Here is a 21227-nt window from a genome sequence, read left to right on the forward strand (position 1 = left end):
ACCACTGAAGGCAGCACATACAGCCACACTCCCTCACACACTTTTCAAAGTCTTTTCAGAAAGTTGTTCAGTCAGATCAGTACAAGATGAGGGATCAGAAGACAAAAGTGAGTGGAAAATCCAAAGGCCCATATGTTATGTAGTTTTGCCTTATTTATCCCATCTCCTCCCTATTTCCTTGCCTCTCCCTCTCTCTTTCTTTGTCCCACCCCACTCTTGATAGGGTCCTTCAGATGGCTTTTCCCACAATTTTTTAAACTTCATTCTTTCTCTCTTCCTTTTTACCTCATTCCTTACCTTTCAACAGTGTCTTAATTTTTGTTTCCCTTTTCTCTATGCATCGCCATAGCTTAATCAATCTTTTAGATTCTACCCTTTGGATCTTCCTTCAGCTTAAATCTGATATTTGCTTTTATGGCACCTTAGGGTCCATAGGTTTCATTTGTTTGTCTCTGTCTCCAGAGCTTGGAATGCATTTTAGGCAAGGATACATGGCTTTCTGTCAAACTGGAAATAAAAGATGTTGGCTTTTAGAGAAAGTCTGATCTAGCCTGTGATGATTTAGAATGGCTTAGCCAAATGCCAGGCTTGTCTTCTTTGTAGCATTAAATGATTGTCTGCTTGGTCTCACTGATTATTGCATAGCTGGAGGAAGGGTGGTGTCCAGATAATTTCTTAGTTTCTCCTTTCTTTTCCCTTTTCCCAGATCATTCTTGGAGACTTTTTCTAACTTCTGTCTAATATATTGTTTATTTGATAGTTCTGGGTATAATTCCTTCTGGACTGTTTCCTTTTTCCTTGCAGCCCTCTTATACAATGGAATAATTCAAAAGGACCTATTGTAACTTATCATCACATGATATGACATGTCACTTTTGACAGTTTTTTCAGTTTGGTTGGAGTGCCTCAACAACTCTTAAAATAAATAGTTAACAGTTAATTATTCAGGCAAAAAGAAATTGACCTCAGTTATAAGTGGTTTTGGCATATGAAGACAAAAATCTCAGGACAACCCATATTACATGTCTTTCTTCTGCCTAGTTTTAAAATTGCACAGTGGGCTAATTACACCTGTCTTTCTGTCTCTCTCTTGATCTCTTTATTGATGCTGTCTGTAGTAACATCATATTTTCAGATTTTTTTCATTTTGTCTTCAAGTTCTGCTATTCTTCTTATTAGAATTGTTAGCAGTAGCAGTAATTCTGTGGCCTGCTTCTATCAAGTATCCTTCAGAGAATGTTACAATTTTCTTTGGCAAGGCAGGCTGTCTGAATCCAGAGACAGTAAATCCACCCTTTAGGAAATAATGTGTTTTTATGATACATAAGGAAACAAGCTTGTCTTGAATTTATGAATTTGTTCTCCTATCCATTATGATATACAATAGTGAATCACAATATCCTCTACTTTCTACCCATAATATACAGCATTTTCTTCTACCTCTGACACTAATTTCTTTTTGCTATGTTTCATATAAATTTTCTTGAGAAACCTTGGAGAAGGATGACTCAAAAAGCCAATAAAGGACAGATAAATTCTATGTGTACAATAAGCATTCTCATTATCTTCTGAGAATATTTCAAAAGAATATAAAAAAATTACTTGAGAACTGTGAAATATGACAAAACAAGCATCTCCAGAAATGAACATTTGTCCTCAATCTCTCTGGGGAGTTGATTGCCTGCCGCAATATCCCTACAAAGAAATATAAACTCTTTAAATTAGCTTCCTGTATTCCCTGTTAGGAGTAAAAACTTGCTTTCTCTAAAAAGGTAGTATTTTACACCTTTGTGAAGAACGTCTGCCATTAGCTTGCTAGATGCATTCCTTATTTAGACAGTATGTTTTTCTTTTTAAGCAGCAAATTTGTTGTGAGTCAATAAACTTTCTCTTCTCTGTAGTCAGCATCCTTGCCCTCTTCCCCTGTACCTTTGGAACACATGTAAAAGGGCTTGTACTTTGGTAAGCAACCTGCTATATAAATGTTTATTCATTGTTAGTTATACAAGAAAATATAACACATCTTTCTTTTGTTTGATCTTAAAATAACCCTTTTTTTTTCCTGTGTCTGCCTCTAACTTTCTGCTAGCCTGGCTTAATACATTGATCTATATAGTGGGATGAGGTAGGAAACATATTTTAAATTAGAAATCTTATATTCTGCTGAATGTAACAGACATCATTAAAAGAGCACCAAATGTTCAGAATATGTCAATTTTAAGCACACGTGGACTGTGAATAGCCCTGCCAGGGATTCAAAAATGGCAGAATGCATATATGAATCATAGGAAAAGTTATCTTTTAGTGTACCGTATGGTCGTTAATGTGACATCCCAGTATAGTAATTATGTACAGCACATTATGTTCCTGGCTTTTTCTGTGATGATATTACATAACACACTCAACCATTTTCGTTGTTATTATCCTATATTTTCTGGAAGTGTGTTTATTATAACATTCAGAATCTATTATTGTATGCTGTAATGTGATTCCTAAAGCCTGGGAACTTCAGACATCCAGTGGTGAGCCAGAACTGTGTAAATGAGTGGTGTGGTTGGAGCATAGAACTTTGGCAGAAAGTAACCCCCCTTCTTTGCAGCTGGTCCTCAGATTTCAGAGGTGCTCACTGCAGCTGGGCTAAATTTCCAATGCCAAACTTGGCACTATAAATATGGTTGCATTTAATAAGATCCCAGAAAAACCAACAGTGTGGGCTACACTCTGTCTGATCTCATTCATGATCACAGATTCACCAATGGTGTGGTTTGGCAACAGATTACAGACTCTCATTATTGCAGTGATAAATTGATCTAGACAATGTGATGAATGCACTAGATCTGCAAAAATATCAGTGAGTAGCTCTCTGTAGAAGTGTCCCCAAGTTAAAAGAGCAGAGATCTTACTGAGGAGGTGTCCCTGTTTTGGGTAAGAGAGAGGAACAAGTAATTTTTTGGTAATTTCATAGTGAATTTACCTTTCTATTCCTTTTGGGTTCACATAGACACAAAGTGTTAATATATAATAAAGGCATATATGAGAAAAGGACATCATTGGACCTAGAATATGCATAGGAAAAAAATCAGAAAAAATATGTGATGAGTACTAGTATGGAGCATTTTAATTTGTTGTTGGTCTTTTGCAGCTTATTTCGAAACACTAAATTTTATCCCATTATTTTACAAATCTGTCCTCTTTTTTTTCTGTCTTTTGTTACTATCTTCTTGCAGTTAGAATAGTGCAACATTTTTAGTTACTTTTTTGTATGTCACAAAGGTGTTTTCTGACTGTTTCTAAGAGGAAAACAGAATAGCAGAAGTACTGAATCTTGGCTTCCAGGGTTTGACTGGGAGACTACAGAGGGCAAGGTCTACAAGGCTGTGGGAAACTGACTCCACTGAGGAACAGCAATTGAGTCAAAAAGACTTTCAGAAATCATTTAAGTCACTTTTCATATATCACAAGGAGGAGCACAGGGTACAAACAGAAACATTTCATTTTACATTGTCAATATGTGTGCCTGGGGTTAACTATTAATTTGGAAGACCATTACCCATCTGTTGGAAGTTTCATAAACAAATATAAGTAATGACAGAATAATTTGTGAGCTTGTGAATCCCTGCTTGAAGTGGCACAGGCGGAAGAAAACAGAGAATAACAGAGAAAGGGCATGACAAATGCTGTTGTCTGTGATGAAATGGGTTGTGTGGGAAGGAAAAAAGGAAGGGCTGAGCATCAAACAGGAGGAAGACTGGAAGGATGGAGGAGTTAGTGGACAAAAACTGTGTGTACAGTGAGGTGTGAAGATTTGCCTCAAAGAGCAGCTCATGTCATGAACTGAGTTCCTGGTGTAAAACTCAAGCATTTTTCAGTGCTTGTAATTTTCTTTGTAGCAACTCTGGATCATGTGGCTAACTTTGGGCTCAAGTTCCCTGTTTTCCTCTGGTGCAATGCAGAAAGGTAACTAGAGCAAGTTCTAGATCCCTTTGGAGAAGGGACATTGGTCTTGCCCCTCACTACTTGACTTTGTTCAGTCTGAGTTTCCTCACTATGTCCAGCATTTCTGTGGCCCCTCAGTGGCCTGGGGTGTTCCTGTGAGGAAAAATAAAAAGTCTTTTGAACATTAAAGCAGGATGAACTCCCTTGGAAAGAGTTAAGAGAATGGGAAGTCTTGGTTGGAAATGTTTAAAAGAGAAAACATGAAAAATGCAAATGAAACCAACCAGCTTTGGTATTTTTAGGTTTTGTCTGTAAAGCACTTGCTTCTTTTCTTGGTGTTTCCTGTACGTAGGAAGCAATAAAAATAATTCTTATTGGTTAGAGAACCAAATGCATGCCGAATTTACTTTGGTGCAGAAATGAAACAGTATTATGGCCGCTGGATCAACAAGACCCATTTGTCAGCGACTTACTGCAAATGTAGGGGGTTGATAACGTAAATAAGTGTCCCTTAAAAAGCCTAGCTGACTTTCTTGAAGTATTTTTTCAAAGGAATATTACAACTATCTTTTTACACTTAGGTACAGTGCTATAATGAGGAAAAGTAGTGGTTTCAATAGTCCCAAGGGCAAAGACAAAACAGGAACTGAATGAGTGAAGCTAAAACTTTAAATAAATTCAAGTGAAGCATTTAAAAAGTGCAATCACACTGGCAGCTTCCATCCTGCTACTAATTAATTCTGATTTTTGCTGCAATCCATGTATAATGTGCATCATCCTTGAATGAATGAAGAAATGCATATAGAATGCTGTCTGCTCAAAATTGATATAAGTAGAAGAAAGAAATTGTGTACCCCAAAGACATCTTTTATTTAAAAAAAAAGGTAATTGCTCAGCTAACAGTTTTGAAGACAGAGCTTTTCAGTTGGCTTATTTAGTCTTACCAGGAAAGAAATGTGAGAGAGATATGAACCATGTTTTGTGAGCATATGAAAGAGCAGTTGTTAAATTAATTCCAAATCTGAATCATTGTGCTTTAAAGATATCGTATAGCAGAATAGAAACATACTTCACTGTTTTTATTTTTCAAACAATTACTTTCAAAATATGTTGTTTTACCACCTTGTGTCTGTATCCTTGCATGTTTCTTTTTAATTTTGAATTAAAACTTTATGAATTGCCAATTCCAAGAATGGCTAGTAAACATGATTTCAATGTGTGTTGAGGGAATTTTATGGAAAAAAGTCATGCTAGAGGATCTAAAGTTTCAGCAAGATGTGAAAGAGCTGATGAAAGTAAATAATTATTTCATCTCATTTATCATAAGGCTTTTGCTCACAAGACATGCAAGCAACCTCAGCATTCTAATGCATGATAGTTTTATGGGCTTGGACCTTAAAATGGAGTGGGCAGATGTGTGGCAATTATAAAAATTAAACAAGTATTACAAAACTGAAGCATTTAAAGATGTCTAAAATCCTTTTATATTTTGATTATGCTAAACAAATTTAAACGTTAATGAAGACATTTATAGTGATATATCATGACATAAGTGCATGCTACCTTGATTATACATTTAGAAATTACCTGATGAGAAAAGTTTACACTCTCAACAAGTGGAAAATCAATCTGCAGTTGATTGAAGGGCTCCATTTAAAGATATCTGGGAAACAGCCACAGAACTGTAGTGTGCAATAGATAATTGTTTTTCCCTGCAAGTCAGAAATTTACATAAGGAAGGTAAAGCTCTAAAAAAAGTTAATGTAAAAGTAATATAGCTGCATATGCACTTTTTCAGAACTGATTCAACTTCCTAGCAGGGGAAGAGGGCTACAGTCTTGAGACCTGAAGCAGCATGTTTTGAGATAGCTTGAATGTCTCTGTAGAAAATTAAAATGCAGATTGAGACCATAAAAATTACTCACTATAAAAATCAGGATTCAGAAGGACAGTAACAAAGAGTGATCAGTCTCACTGATTTTCATCACACCAATGGCTCCTCTTTCATTTGGAGTGTAAATTAAGAACACACCTGAAGAAAAGGGGACCATTCTGAGGGAAGAGAAGGAGGGTGCAGTTTTCTTTCTGAGCAGAGAATCGCAGTTTGAACCAGTTTCAGGATGGACACTGGCAGGGATAAAAACACAACGTGTATGGAGTTAGGAATATGTGTCTCTGTTGGAGACTTAGGGACTGATGAAGAGAACAGGGAACATCCAGCGTGAGAGGTAACAGAAAGAGAAACACATAGGAATCGGCAGGGAGCCTTCTAAACTTGCTGAAACCACCAGAAATATTGAACCACCTGAAAAATAAAAAAAAGATAACAAAGAAAGAAAAGAAAAAAACCAAACACTGAGTTCCTGTTCTAGACTACCAAGTGTTCATTTACATTTATACCACCTGTAGCACAACATTTTCTGGAGCCACTGCTGACCTTCCTGTGTGAAATTTCTCTTTTCTCCCCCTTTTTCAAGGAAAGGAACGTGAGAGTTTCTAATTGTTATTGTTTCTGTTCAGTGTACTTTCAAAAAATTACTAAATTACTTTAAATTGTTTCTCTTTCTCTTCAGCTAGTGTCAATATTTGAGTTCTGGTACAAATCTAGAATGTTAAGAGTGAGACATTGCTCTGGTGTCTTGAGTTTGGACTGTATTCCCAATATCCAGTATCAGAGAATTTCTGTCATTTTCTTTTGGGATGAGCTGATCTATGGATCTGGGAAAAAACCACAAACTCTTCAGACTTTATTTTTTTTTGAGTCTGAGCCTTGTGAGTAAAATGTTCATGTATTCTTTTATAATGGAAAGAGGAAGTAAAACTTCAGCTAACCACAGAGGAGAAATAACTTGTTTCATATCACAAACCTAATGTTTCAGTCTCTGTCTTTTCAGACCTCAACACCTTTTCCCCTCAATGTGTTACTGCCTCCCTCCAACTGACTGCTATTGCCCCCTGTGTCACTGTCAGACCTTCTTTATAATCTGGGACAAAATCTGCTTAGTTGATACTTCTGACTTTTTTCTTTCCTCTTTTTTGTAGTCCATGTGTTTGGAAATGGGGCTGTGTGTGCTGCCCCATTCACCTTCCAGATACAGTGCAGCATTTCTCCATCTCTGTAGAAATGTAAAGGAGAAGAGCACAGCAGGTTCTAGGGAACTCCTGGAATTTGTTTTAACCATTTGAATTGTTTTTGTCTATTTGGATCCTGTTTGATCTGGTTTTAACCTGACTTGTGAGCAGACGCCTATTGACTTTTTTATCTATTTATTGTTTATGAATTTATGAAAAGGATAATGCTCTGAATAGGGGTTTAACATTCTAAATTTTATTCTAGTTCTAATGTATGCTAATCGAACCTAGTAGGGTAATCCAGCTGGTTTCTCAGATGTTATCAAAATGCATTATGTGGGTGAGTGTATATGTATACATACACAGTGTAGAAGAACAAATCAAGAAACTGTTATATCAATTTAAGACCAAATTATGGCTGAAAACTATCCATATTCAACAGGCATTTCAACCACTGTTTTGGAATGCAATATGTTCTAGGATAAAAATTAAATAAATGGCTCTTGGTTATAATGACATTAGAACACCCAGACTTCAGAATTTTCTAGTTCTTCTCCCCACAAGACATAATAAGTCAAGAACTAATCCACTTATACTTTTGTATGCTTTTGTATGTTTTCCTTTCCTTCAAAGTGATGGGAAGGTGTCAGGGAAGGTTTAAGTTTCATGTTAGGAAAGGGTTCTTCCACTAGAAGGTGGTCAGGCACTGGATCTGGCTCCCCAGGGAATGGTCAGAGCCCTAAGGCTGCCAGAGCTCAAGAAGCATTTGGACAATGCTCTCAGGCACATGGTGGGATTGTTGGGGTCTTCTGTGCAGGGCCAGGAACTGGACTTTGATGATCCTTATGGGCCCCTTCCAACTCAGCTTATTCTATGGTTCTGTGACCTCGTGAGGTTGTTCCTCAGGCTGCCCATGGTGGTGGCTTGAACCCCATGGTTGTGGCTGAAGACTTTTGTTGAGTTGGCAAAAGTAGCATCCTGAATAGTCTGTTCAAGGAGGACTTGCCCAGTGAGGTCAATCTGTCACACGGGCTGGTCCCTTCAGATGTGGCTCAGTGCCCTTCTGCAGTCCCTGCTCATTGTAGGGATTCCGAGGACCACAGCAGCTGGGTGTGGGTACAGCAGCCCCGAGGCTGCTGGCAGCCCAGGTGAGCTGGGATCTGAGCCCAAACTGCCTTTGTCTGGCACATCTCTGTCTGCCTATGGCAGACTCTACCACAGCAAGCCAATGCTTCTGATTCAATGGGTAAATAAGTAATATCCATCTCACATAGCTGGTAGTTGCCAAAATTTGTTCATGTTGAGCAGATTTCCTGCTAGGTTAAAGAATATATTGCATGTAGCAGTATATACATATATTTGTTTTTTCTTTTCAAATTATTTTACTACTGCACCTGCAGGTATTTTTAGATTTCTGCTGATTGCAGATCCAATATTTTGTTTTCATCACATACGCCCTCTTACAGGAAAAGCTTTTGTGTGTGTGCTTTCTCTCACTTTCTTCTTTCCTTTCCATTTGCCTTCTGCACAAAAACCCAGAATTATAAACAAACATACACTGCTGGCATTTTGCATATGGAAGATACTGTTCATATTTTTTCATAGGATCATGAAATGGCTTGGATTGGAAGGGATTTTAAAGATCATCTTATTCCAGCACCCTGCCATGGGGAGGTGCCTCCCACTAGACCAGCTTGGCCCAAGCCCCGTATAACTTGTCCTTGAACACTTCCAGGGATGGGGCACTCACACTGGGAAACCTGTGCCAGTGTGTTGCCATGCTCATATAAAAGAACATTTTCCTAATATCTAATCTAAACTAATAGAGATAATCTATAACTAATACAGAATAATAATATTATATAATAATAATAATAATAGATGTAAGAAAATATTAAAAAACAATACATTCCCTATTAATATAATAACTATACAGTAATACAAGAAATAGAACAATATATAATATTATGTATAATATATAACAATAAAGTCTACAATAATAATTTAATACAATGATCATAATACATCATAGAAACTAAGATTTTGTTTTATCTCGTCTATTCTGCCTACACAGTAAGTCCATGTCAGCCAATGCAAAGAGTAAATGGAAATAAATGTGATGTGCTAACTCAATATTTATTTCCCAAAATGACTTAATACTGAAAACACAAATCCAATAATTTTCAGGAACAGGAAGCCTTTGGTAAATGTTTTCCCTCTCTGGACTGGTGGTCTTAATCAGCTAATCAAGCAGATAATTTTCTTTCTCATACTGATTACATGGTGTTTTCAATTTGAGCAGAGATGGATGATAGCAGCCATTCATTTAGGTAATGTGGTAGCTTTCCAAAATACCTGATGCCTATGGAAATTTCCACCTCCACCATTATTCCTTCTGGTACTCTCATATTAATTTTCAATACAACTGAAAAGAAACAGTTGGCTGAGGTTCATGGTTCATGTTGTAAATGAATCTGCTTGTCAGGACAGTGACCTAAAGAGGAAATTTGTAAGTAACAAGAGCTTGCCTTTACACTAAGCAATCATCAGGCAATTATCATTTTATCACAATGATGAGAAAAATGAGTAGTTAGAGGAAAGGGAATTTGCTTTAATGTTATCTACCCTAGATATCATTAAGCTTTAAAGTAATATTCAACCTTCTATTAGAAAAGAAAAATGGCAACTATTAAGTATGGTGATTTTTTCCAAGTTGCTTGGTATCTGTGAGCTGGGATGTCAAATCTTTGATTACATCCTTGCAACAACCCTGACAATGGAATGTGTTTTTCCCCCCTCTGCTTAATATAAAATCCCAGCAGGAGTTCTTACTTTCAAAAGAATTTGATAAAGGAGCCTACTCATGGAGCTGAGAGGAAATCAATTGAACTTTTTCATTTAATGGGGCTGTGATGCTTAAGTTCCACAGTATAATGCATTGCTTTTATGGGGTTTTTCTGACAGTGTTCTTTCTTCTGGCTTACTCCACCTTTTGCCTCATGCTCACACTTATTTTTGGCAAGTCTGCTTTTAATTTTAGGCTGTGAAATCTAGGATATGGCATAGCACTATGTTGGCACACTCTAATGAGATTTTAAATATTTTTGTATGCAGAACCTATCAGTGAGAGTGTTGTAGCAGGGCGTCCTTGGCCAGGTAATGATTAGCATTGACTCCATGATTCCAGAAGGCTGATCAATCACTTTATTTTATCATACTTATTAAGAAACTCATTGTCTTTACTGACAGTCTGATACAGGCAGACCAGATTGGTCCTTGCATCCAAACACCATCACCATTGGCCAATTAAGAAACCACGCTTTGGGAAACAAATCTCCATAACACATTCTTCATGTTCACACAACAGGTGCGGCAAGTGAAGATAAGAACTGTTTCTCATTCTTTTCTCTGATCTTCTCATAGCCTTCCCCAGGACAATGTCTGGGAAAGTTGTGCTTTGCTCTCTGTGGCCAGAGAGCTGTGGCCACATGAGAGCTGAATAGCACTGTTATATCTAAACAAGCTCGAGAAGTAAATCTTCTGTGGCCCCAAAACCTATTGTCCCATGCTTACCTTCAAACTTGAAAACGCACATAAAAAAGAAAATAATCCCTACTGCCCATTGGAAATTCCTGGCCTAAGACATCAATGACCTGTGGTATTTATCTTTCTCTCCTCTCCCTGGGAGCAATACTAATAATTTAACCTGGAGGTTGCAAGGCACTGGTGAGCCAGTATGACCATATAGATTCCCATTTGGCTGCTGATGGGTGTTGAGTTTCTGTGGAGTGGGCTGTGTCCTGCATCCGATGGCTCCACAGAGCTGTGCAGGCACAGGCCCAGGAGCTGCTTGGTTTGCTGGCGTGGGGCGTGGCATTTGAAGGCTAGTTCATGTCCTGGCTGTGCTGTACAGGTGTGCCTGGTGTCATTTCTCTTACACCTCTCAGCACACACTTACAAAAGGAGGCTCTGGATTCTATGCCTGTCTTCCCTGATCAGGGAAGTTTACTGAGAATCATGAAAGGGCAAAGTTGGGCCTTAGTGAGGGTGACACACAATTGGACACAGCTTGGAGCTGTAAGCAAAAAAATGGTAAAACCTACTATACATTCACAGATTCACAGAATCACAGAATCATAGATTCACAGAATCACAGAATAAGTTAAGTTGGAAGGGACCCTCTGGAACCATTGAACCCATCTCTTGGCCCTGCACAGGACCACCCCCAAGAGTCACACCATATGGCTGAGACCATTGTCCAAATGCTTCCTGAACTCTGTCAGGCTTGGTGCTGTGACCACTGCCCTGGGGAGCCTGTTCCAGTATCCAACCACCCTCTCAGTGAAGAATGTTTTCTTGATATCCTACCTAAACCTTCCCTGACACAACTTCAGGCCATTCCCTCAGGTGCTGAAGGGGCATCACAGAGAAGAGATCAGTGTCTGCCCCTCCTTTTCCCCTCATGAGGAAGTTGTAGTTAGAGTCTTTATTTGTACACACAAAGGCTTTTTGCTAGAGGCAGGTCCAAAATTCAATATCAAGGCTTGCCTTGGTCTTTTCTCACGTCCTATTGGATGCCCTTGTCTCCAAATTAGGAAGCCTCTACTTTCATCTGATCACAAAAAAGCTACATTCCTTAGAGAAGCTTTTCAGGAGAGAAGGTGTCCTACTACTCTTTACCTGTCAGCAATGCCTGCCCTCACATAGCAGCTGCTGTGCAGTCTTTGATATGTGGATTTTGGACAGCCTGATGTTCCCATAACCTCCTTCCTGGCCAGGTGTCTTGCCTGGTCATCTCCAGCCAAACCCTGTGGCATGTGCTCCCCACTGCCATGGTGGTCCCTTCACCTGTTATTTGGTGTGCTGTTTGTAGTGTGGGGAAAAGAGGAGCCATCGGATACACAGCTTAGATTTTATTCAGATTTTGCAGTATTTCGTCCCTGTGTCTATCACTTTCTAGTGGCTCTAGCACACACCCTCACTTTAATTCCTGGATTGCTTTCTTAGCTGTCCCTGTTATGAATTGTTAGCCTTGGATGGACTAGAAGAACAGAGAAACCTTTCAGAGAATGTGATTAATTTACTTATGGTCAAGAGAAACTGAAGTGATGGAAGAAAAGTGAACAAAACTACATTTTCTCTTCTGGATGCATTTTTTATTTAATTTCATAATGTTGAATACATTTTGAAGCAGTGGGACATTTTAAAGGAGTGGGACACACAGGAAAGCCCCCAGCTTGTGTGGAAGTCTGTGCTGACAGAAAAGGAACAACTGTGGAAAGATAATGGTACAATCTCTAAGATCCATAGGACCTAGGCAACTGCAAAGCTTTTTTTCAGTCAAGTCTCATTCTGGTTTAAAGAAGAAAAAGAAAAAAGAAAAAAAAAAAAGCTTGAACATACACACAGAGAAGAATTTATAGTTAGAAGATTACCACAGTGAGACGATACAGGAAACAGCTGAAAAATCATAGAATCACAGACAGTGTGAGAAGAGATCTTAAAGATCATCTAGTTCCAACTCCCTCCTATGGGCAGAAACACAAAATAACCTACTTTTGACTTTGATTTACCACAGGAATGTTTCTGTTTTTTTAAATGCAGTGCAATAAGGTGGAGAAATGTTGAGGAAGAGCAGCTAAAGTATTGAAAAATCTGTGTCACCATTTTTCTGTTTATACTGTGCAGATGGTTTATGTTGCTGTACTTTTTCTCCCCTTGGATGCTATTATTTTCTTTCCTGAAAGTCTGAAGGGAAATTAAAAAATAAATCCTAGGGTCAGCTTATTGATTTAGAGCTGCCAAATTCTCCTGATGTGCCATTCTAACAGCTAATTGAAAGGTTTCTGTTGTGTAATCAAAAGTATGCTTTTGGGAGCTGAAACACCCTGTTTTGTTTCTCAACTTTTTGATCTGAATTAACTAGGTGAGCTGTTCCAGGAAGCTGACTACGGAGATGCAGGTCCCTAATTTCCTCCTTTCACTGGCCCCAACTCTGCTAGCCTTTTTAGCTCCTTTTAACTAACTGTCATTAAACGAAAAGTAATTGGCTTTGGATGCTTCTATTCCTCAAACCTCATTAAATCTTGAAAACATGTTTTCATCTCAAAAATGCCACTTTCCATCCTCAATGAAGAAATATACATTGTTTTTAACTCTGTAGGGAAAAAAAATTATCTTTTTAAGCCTCTGTGTCTCATTCATGTTTCTGACTGTCTCTAGCTTGTGTGAGAAACATCGTGATTGAAAGGCTACATCAAACTGAAAAGACATTTCTTTTCCAAACCAGGCTGTCTCTTTCTTCTGCCTGCCAAGTACCTCAGCTTCATCATAACTTTATTTAAGTGAATTCATCCAATACATAACTAAGAAGAATGAGACTTCTAATGCTCTTGAAATAATTTCCCAAATTTAAAGTATATTTATATATTTTTGCCTAAATACACATGGTAAAAATTAGGGTATTATTTTAAAAAATGTGATGGTCCAGATTTAGCAGTGAGCACGTGCTCCATTAGTCTTTTTCTGGAAATATGAAGTCAGGCAAAGCAAGTATCTAATTCTGTGACATTTTCATTTTTATCAGTATTGGGCCTTGTCACAGGTACTGCTCCTTCTTTTCCACAACTTATGGTTTCATGTCAGCGTGCTCTTTTTATCATTAAATGGCTATTATTTACATTGTTGCAGTGTTTAGTTGTGTTAGTCTGAGATTTGAGTCTTTGTAACAGAGTCTGTTTTCTAGATGTGAGTTTTCCTTGTAGAATGTAATTGGATTAACAATTTCAGAATGGCAAATATTTCAAATCTCTGTCAGATTTTATACTGTGTCCACCCCTTTCCAGATGTTTCTTTGTGACTGCAGGATGTGGGAACCTTGGCTTGAAGGTGTCCAGGGCAAGCCTGCAATGCCAGTGGGCTGGAATTTTTCATCCTAACACAAAACATAACACAAAAATGCCAATTTACACTGACTGTTAGATGTCCTGCTGACTTCTTCAGGACTTCTGCAAGGTCAACACTGTAAGTATTCTCTTGGAAATTCAGAAAATTCTGTGTCATAGAATAAATGAAGGCATAAGGGTTTCACCTGGAAAACCCCATGCCTTTTGTGTTCTGTAATGAAACTGGTTTTAATATGAGATTTAAAAAATAATAATTCAAGTTCTGTCTCTCTCTTTGTTGTTGTTGTTGTTGTTAATTTAAGTACTTTGATTTCCAATTTCCAGCTTTCTGGAAGAGTGGTAGCAGGTGAAAATGACACTTTCCAAAACTAAAATAAGATTCCCAAGCCCTTGTGATTTCAGATGCCAAGAGTTAAGAAACAAGCATCCTAACATGCTTGATAACATAGTGAAAGATAGAAGTTCAGCTGTGAGCATTCAATCTCAGAAAGAGATAAGAAACTTTTCTCCCCAGAGAACATCACTTTCAAATGAAACTGGAAGAACTACATTTAAATGTAATGTTGAGATTCCTGTTTAAAATGAATTATGATCTCTTTATAAAGACATTTTGCAAAAATCACTAAACTCTTTTAGTGTTAGTCCTCCAAATACTTGGGTTGTCAGAATTTTCTACAAAAAGGTAGAAAATTCTAATACTTTCCTAAAGGATAAAAACATACAAGAGATAAAAAGATTTTTTTTCTAGTAGTGCCAAATACATTGTTACTTACATTACTGTCTGCACAGGCTCAGAAACAACTAAAAAAGCCCATGAATGATTCAGCCATAGCATTAGTTAATGTGTCATCCAAAAGTCCCTCCATATACTCTTGATTTGAAAGGTCAAGTTTTGCTAAAAAAACCCCATTCTTGATGGTCCCAGGAGGTCTAATCTATCACAAACAACCAAGCTGCATGAGACAAGATACACAGTGGGCAGAAAAACCAGCTGGTCCTCAGCTGTGGAAAGGCAGCAAGATCTGCTGGAGTTAGAGCAAGGGCAAACACTTTTTCGTTTCTTTCATTTCCCCCTCTATTAGAAAATGTTCTGCTCAGGACTTAGTGGGTGACATCAAGTATGCCACAGAACACAGCTGCCCTTTCCTGAATGACAATGGAGTGTCTCGACCTCAGTGAAGTGTTTTGAAGATAGATTTGTTCCAGTAAACAGAAATGATTTGACTATATAAATGCTAAAGGTGCTGATCTGAAGCAGTGTTTCCCTCTCTAATGTAATTTCTGGTGTGCAGAACAGACTGCCTTCTTCAGCTGGAAATCCTGTTGGGAAATTTACCATGAGAAGGGAAGAGCTCAACCTCCACAGGTGGGATCCCACTGTGAATCCAAGTGTGTCCAATCAAGTTTTTCTGGACTTTATGTGCTCATGTTCTACCAGGCAGAGCAAGGTAAGGACAGAACACTGATGTACAAGTGGAAGAGAGACTCCACTACCCTGCTTGCCATTTTAAAATAAAAATGATTTTCTGTCTCCTTAGATGGAAAGGCTTAAGTGGGCTTAATTTCTGAAGCTGACTGATTAAAGCAACACAAAGATTCCCTTGTTCAAACACTTTTCACAGCAGTATGATCAAAAGACTACAGCAAATAGCAACTTTACAAGGTCAACTGCATTTTTCTAGTTAAAAAGGTGACTAAATTATATAAAGACTACTTTTAAAATGTGTGTTTCTAAAAACATTTAATTAAAAACCCAAACATGGACAAATCAAATGCTGAAAAGCTAGTGAATTCTTTTTTTCTAGAGGCCATTTAATTCAAGATGTCATGCTCTTAACTGCATCTCCCAAGGAGAGCAGTGACTAGGAGCTCCTGTAGTATAACTGCCTTCTCTTTTCATGACAGGAGATGGGAACCAGCACTGGAAGAATATTCTGAATATGAGGCACCATTTTTGGAGAGGAACAGTACAATATCAACATTTGCCATAGAAATTGTCTTTTTTTCCCTGCTTTTAAAAAATATTTCATTTAAAAATGAGGCTTTACTTACCCCTTACAGTATACATTCAAAATATGTTTTTCTCAGAATTGCTCTAAATAATAAAATGGATTTGGCAGTCATGGAGATCTGAAAACTTGCTCTATCTCCTGATTTATATAACCATTATGTGACAGTATCACCAACCTGTTTTAGAAGATCTGCCTGATTTTAAGAACAAACGTTTTGATTAAATGTATTTACAAAATCTGGGTGGCCTGGAAGCTCTGTGTTTACACCATAATGAATTGATTTTTCAAATACTCTGCAAGTGAATCAAATTAATGCAAATCTATGATAGGATATTCCCTACCAAAAAAACCCAAACCCTGAATCAATGCTTAATCTCTTTAATTCCTAGGCTTCTTGCTCTTGCAGTGCTTGTTAGGCTATTAATACCAGTCCATGCAATGCTGCCCACAGATTTTTTGACTGCCATTCCTAAATACTGGAAACTTGAAGGTGAATTCTGATAATAAATGTCTTACAGAAACGTATTTGTGCACAATGTAGTACAGACCTTTGCTTATTCTTCAAGGTTATGAAGTTTGCAACACAGCACAAGTTCCCTTGCACAGAAGCATGATTTCATCCTGGAATGTGGGGAAAAATGCTCATCTCAGAATTTTTTGGCAAGTACATCAGTCTGTGTCTTGATGCATGACTGGACCTGGGCCAAAGATTTGAGTGTCAACAGCACCTCCTCGTGTTGAAAACTTACCTGTTTAAACATTCCTGACTGCCTTACTGACACACATTTAAAACACTGTATTTTCTGTGCAATAAAGTATTAAAAATACTTCTCTGTTCACAGAAGAGCCCATTTCTGTGGATTATTAGTAAAAATATGTGAACATTGCTAATGAAAATGTTAAAGACAAATGGTATTTATGTCAAGAAATGTTACCACATGCTTTTCAAGCAATGTATTCCATTAATCAGCACTTCCTGCTCCTTGACACTCAGTCTGCTTTGCTCCAGCTGGTTTGGATGCTGACATATGTGCATGGTTTGTTACATGCCAGTCTAGGTTACAGGTGCTCTTGTAAAAAGTTGGAAAAAAACCCCCAACGTTGGCTTTACTTCATGTATGACGGTGTGTGCCTTCATTGAAAATAGTCAAAATTAATTTTGTCTATGGCAAAGACACACTGGTATGTGCCAACAATTTTCTTATGACATGTGATTCTGCCAGAATTTTCTGCTCAATAAATGCAGAACATGTGGTAATTAAAAACCTGTTCTTTTTTTCTGGATCGAAAGTCTGTATTTTATATTTAAAAAAAAATCAAATTTTTATTACTGAGTGACTTTAGGGAAACAAAATTGTAATCTAGTTAAACTATTTTTTTGGCTGTGTTTTTCTCCATTTACCCATGCTGTTAGGCAAAATTCTTCAAGGCAAACGTGTATGGAAGAAGGTGGTTTGTGCTTCCCAATGTTAGATTATTACAACTAATTTAACAACGATGAGCTCTGTGGAGGAGGGCTGAGTAGCTGTCTGGGTATTTTGCTGCCCACAGCATCTTTTAGCCAGTTTGGGATGTGCCAGGCTAGATGGGGAAACACCTTGAGAGGTGGGAAACTGATTGACTGTTGGCCTTAAGGCAGCACTTACAGGGTCATACTGTACTTGAGACTGGCTGTGAGTGGAGATCCTGAGAGATCTGTCCTGGGGCCCATCCTATTAAATGGCTTTACCAATGCCATTGCCCTTGTCAAGTTTGTGGATCACAGCAACTTCCAGGATGCTATCTAAATTCTCAAAAAGCAGAGTGACCATCTAAAATGAGCTTTGCACACTGCAGGAATGAGCCAGCAGGAATTTCAACAAGAGCAAACACAAAGTACTATACCAGAGATGGGATAACCCTCTGGAATGCCACTGACTGGCTGAGGATCAGCTCTGTGGAAAAGGACTTGGGCATACTGATGCACAGGAAGCTAAACAGGAACCAGCCTGGAAAAGAGACACATGATGAGTCAATGAAGCAGATTGCTGTGAAGATTTGCAGGCTCCATCCTTTGAAGTTTGAAGAACAACATGGTCCTTGAGATGAACTGCTTTGGACAGGGGCTTGGGCTGATCCTGTAATTCTCCTTGCTTGTCTGAGACTCTCAATATTCTCTGGTGTTTCCTGCAAGGCAGCCAGAAATGCAGCTTCAGTGGTCAGAGCATGCAGTAAGAATTTGCAGAGAAACTTATTCTTGTGCAAAAGGAGGCAGTTCCAACCTGGTATTTTGAAAGAGAGTCCACACCTTCTCCTCACTGTTCTTTCCCTCTCTCTTGATACCTGTGCCCTTGAATAGCACAGGTATCAAAAGCCTTGAATTATTTTTCATCCCAGTTGTGATATCCTGTCTGAATTTCTTTCATCCATGAATGTGGGGGACTAAACAGGGAAACTGGAATGACATAGCATGGTCTCCTATGAAGATACGAGTGTCATGTTAGTCCTTGGCACTTTGGTCTTTCAGGTTAAAGAGTTATATGTTACATCCAGATCATCTTCCAGAGAATTTCATTCTGATTCTATAGAAAACTGACAGAATTTGACAGTGCTATAAAAAGAAGCAAATTAACAGTCAAAATTAGAATAATCCCTACCACAGCATATTTTTCTGCAACCAGGAGCAACTGGTGGGGGTAGGAAGAAAAGGAAGAAATTATTAATAAAGGATAAGGCAGAGTAGATAAAAAAATTATATACACTGCTACAGTAACATAGCCTCAGTGAGGGTGAGCTAGATGACAGATGACAGAGCAGACAGCATATTCAAGGAACAAAACAGAAGTGTAAAAAGTACTTGACTGTCCTGTTTTCAAAAACTACTAGCATGTTTACGGAGCCTGGAATCTGACCAACACCACTGAAACTCAGGCAATCAAAGCACATAAAAGCAGATTTGTTGAAATCTATGGGAACTAAGCACCTACCTGTTTATCCATCAAAAATTTCCATTAAGCATTCATCTGCAACACTTATCACTTTAATAACTTTGAAAAAGTTGATCACTTTTCTAAAAAAGTTCTGCCTTAAAAATAGGTTAGAGTTTTTGAAAGGATTATCCATAAAGGGTTTTTTTACCAACAGGTACATAACCACCCTACTTGGCTTTGATGGCCAGAATTATCAGATTATGCTAATATTAGTGGTAGTTATATTGCTAGAAACTTCATTTGTATGATATGTCATTCTGAATGCCTAGCTTTTGTGAAAAATATTGCCTTGTATTAGTTGTTGTGACACCTAAACAGGTGTATGTTAGCTGAAGAATAAATTTTCTCATGTAGTTATGTCATGTCTCTCCTCAACTGTGATAAATCTGTCTTGTCTGAAGACAGGTTCAGATTGCTTAATTCTTGTTTGGGTGACTTTAATCATAACATTGTGCTTTTTCTCTCCTCTTCTGGGACATTTGTATTACCTAACTGTGTAGTTAGATTGCAAGCCTTCATCTGTAACATGTTTCTTTTCCTCCCCTGGAATTTGGCTTGGATTACAGTTGTAAATTTAAATGGAACTCTATTTTCCTTGTCTAAAAACCACTAAGTAATTAGGCTTCTACATAGAAAAAGAATTAGCTAAAGAAATGTGTTCCTAAAAGGACATTTTGAGCACTGTAAATGCATGCCTCCTCTGCCAGGTTACCTGCAGTGTGCAGAAAAAAAATCTTAAAGATACAGATGTATTCATACATATCCAGTCTCTGTAATTTGTAATACTCACTTCCATTATTTGAGTATCTTATCTCTTTCACATTACTGGAAAATATTCTACTTCCTAAAAGAGACATTTGCTTCTAATGGAGTGGCCCATTTAAAGAGTCATATAATAATATCTTCACAGAAAATGCAGCTGTATAGCTCAATGGGTCTTTGTCTAGTTCCAGCCTCTCCCCATGCCCCCCAACTATCCTAATTTAAATGGCACCTGGATGGAAGCAGATCTGATTGTTACTAATTGTTTCCATTGTCTTACTCGGATTAGTTTCCGTCTTATTTCTGTTATTGGCCAAATTTGTGGGCTGATATTTGGAATGAACTTTGTCTAAAGTTCTAATATGCTGCTGTACAGTGCCATATATATTTATGTGCTTTTCAGACTTAAGAATTTGTAGTAATGCCAGTGAGGATTCCACCACTGGATGTGTCTCCGCACTGCAGTGGATTATGGAGATTGCTATTCAGCTTGGTTATTGTAGATGTGTGGCTCAAAAATGTCTCAGAATATTTGATGGCGTTTGGGTGTCCCCAGCCTGGACCTTCCAGCTCAGTACCCCACAGTTCTGAGAGAAACATTGCGCACAGTGAAACATTCCAGTGGCTGCTCCTGCCTCTAATCCTCTCCCTAGCTGGTGCTGCACAGATCTGCAGTGCCTCATTTCCCATATCCATGTCAGCATTCAGCAGGACTCTGGTGTGTTTGGCCTCCTTTAGTGTTTCCCTCAGCCTGAACCCAGCTCCTGTTCTGCTCTCATGACTGACTTTGGTGTTTCAGAACATGTCCAGCTGGAACACACAGGTAATTATTGATGTTGGACTGAGCTAAATCTGAACAAACACAGCAAAACCAGCAATGAACAACTATTTTATAGTACTTGACCTAGCTCTGACCATTCCACATGAGAAAGCTTGGAAAGCACTCATGTGGGCAGCTCAGCTGCCAGATCAGAGAGAATGGCTCTTCCTGGGAGAGAAGAAGTGGTGATCATGTGGAGCAGGCAGTTTCATCCATACACAAATGCAGGTAAGGAAGGTTCATGTCCAGATGGTCAAATGGTAGCTTTTACCAGGCAACTGGCAATAATATTAAAGCACACTGCTTTATGGGACATAGAACTAGAGGAGTATGGCTTCTTATATTTCTGTGATTTGTGTCCTGCTTTGCTCTCTGGCCGAGAGTATTCCCATTTTCCCCTTACAAGGCACAGTCACTCTGTGGCATTGGGATGTTGCCTGACCAACCAGCCTTTGGCTGCTGATTTTCCACCTAAATGTGTGAATTGGTGGGAGACTGCTGTCTTCCTTTGGAAGCCCACTCTCTGCTGCTTAGTCTTTGGAGAAACTTGAGGTCCTTAAGCCCCTGTCCCTTGTGTCAAATTGAAAATTGATCAGTGACTTCAAAGGCCTCTGGGAGATATGGGTCTGAGGACCCAAAAATCAAGGGATTGTATGTGCTTCATTTCCTTTGCAAGCTGGGAGAGCAAGCATTTTCAAATTTGTTTTTCATGAAACTATCTCTCAAGCAAAATATTAGATACAGCACCAAG

The 21227-nt window shown here is 38.4% G+C and overlaps 1 long non-coding RNA gene across 2 annotated transcripts; it reads left to right on the forward strand.

The window, feature by feature from the left end:
* Positions 1 to 10823: 10823 nt before the first annotated feature.
* Positions 10824 to 17995, forward strand: LOC135295609 (uncharacterized). Of its 2 annotated transcripts, none has more exons than XR_010357733.1 (4): positions 10824 to 10921; positions 13854 to 14031; positions 15206 to 15361; positions 15819 to 17995. It is a non-coding gene; the product is annotated as an uncharacterized LOC135295609 (long non-coding RNA). The 2 variants fall into 2 exon arrangements; XR_010357734.1 differs by having other exon boundaries at positions 16492 to 17995.
* The last annotated feature ends 3232 nt before the right edge of the window (positions 17996 to 21227 follow it).

The sequence above is a fragment of the Passer domesticus genome, chromosome 2 (genome assembly GCF_036417665.1).
Source record: "Passer domesticus isolate bPasDom1 chromosome 2, bPasDom1.hap1, whole genome shotgun sequence".
NCBI lineage: Eukaryota > Metazoa > Chordata > Aves > Passeriformes > Passeridae > Passer > Passer domesticus.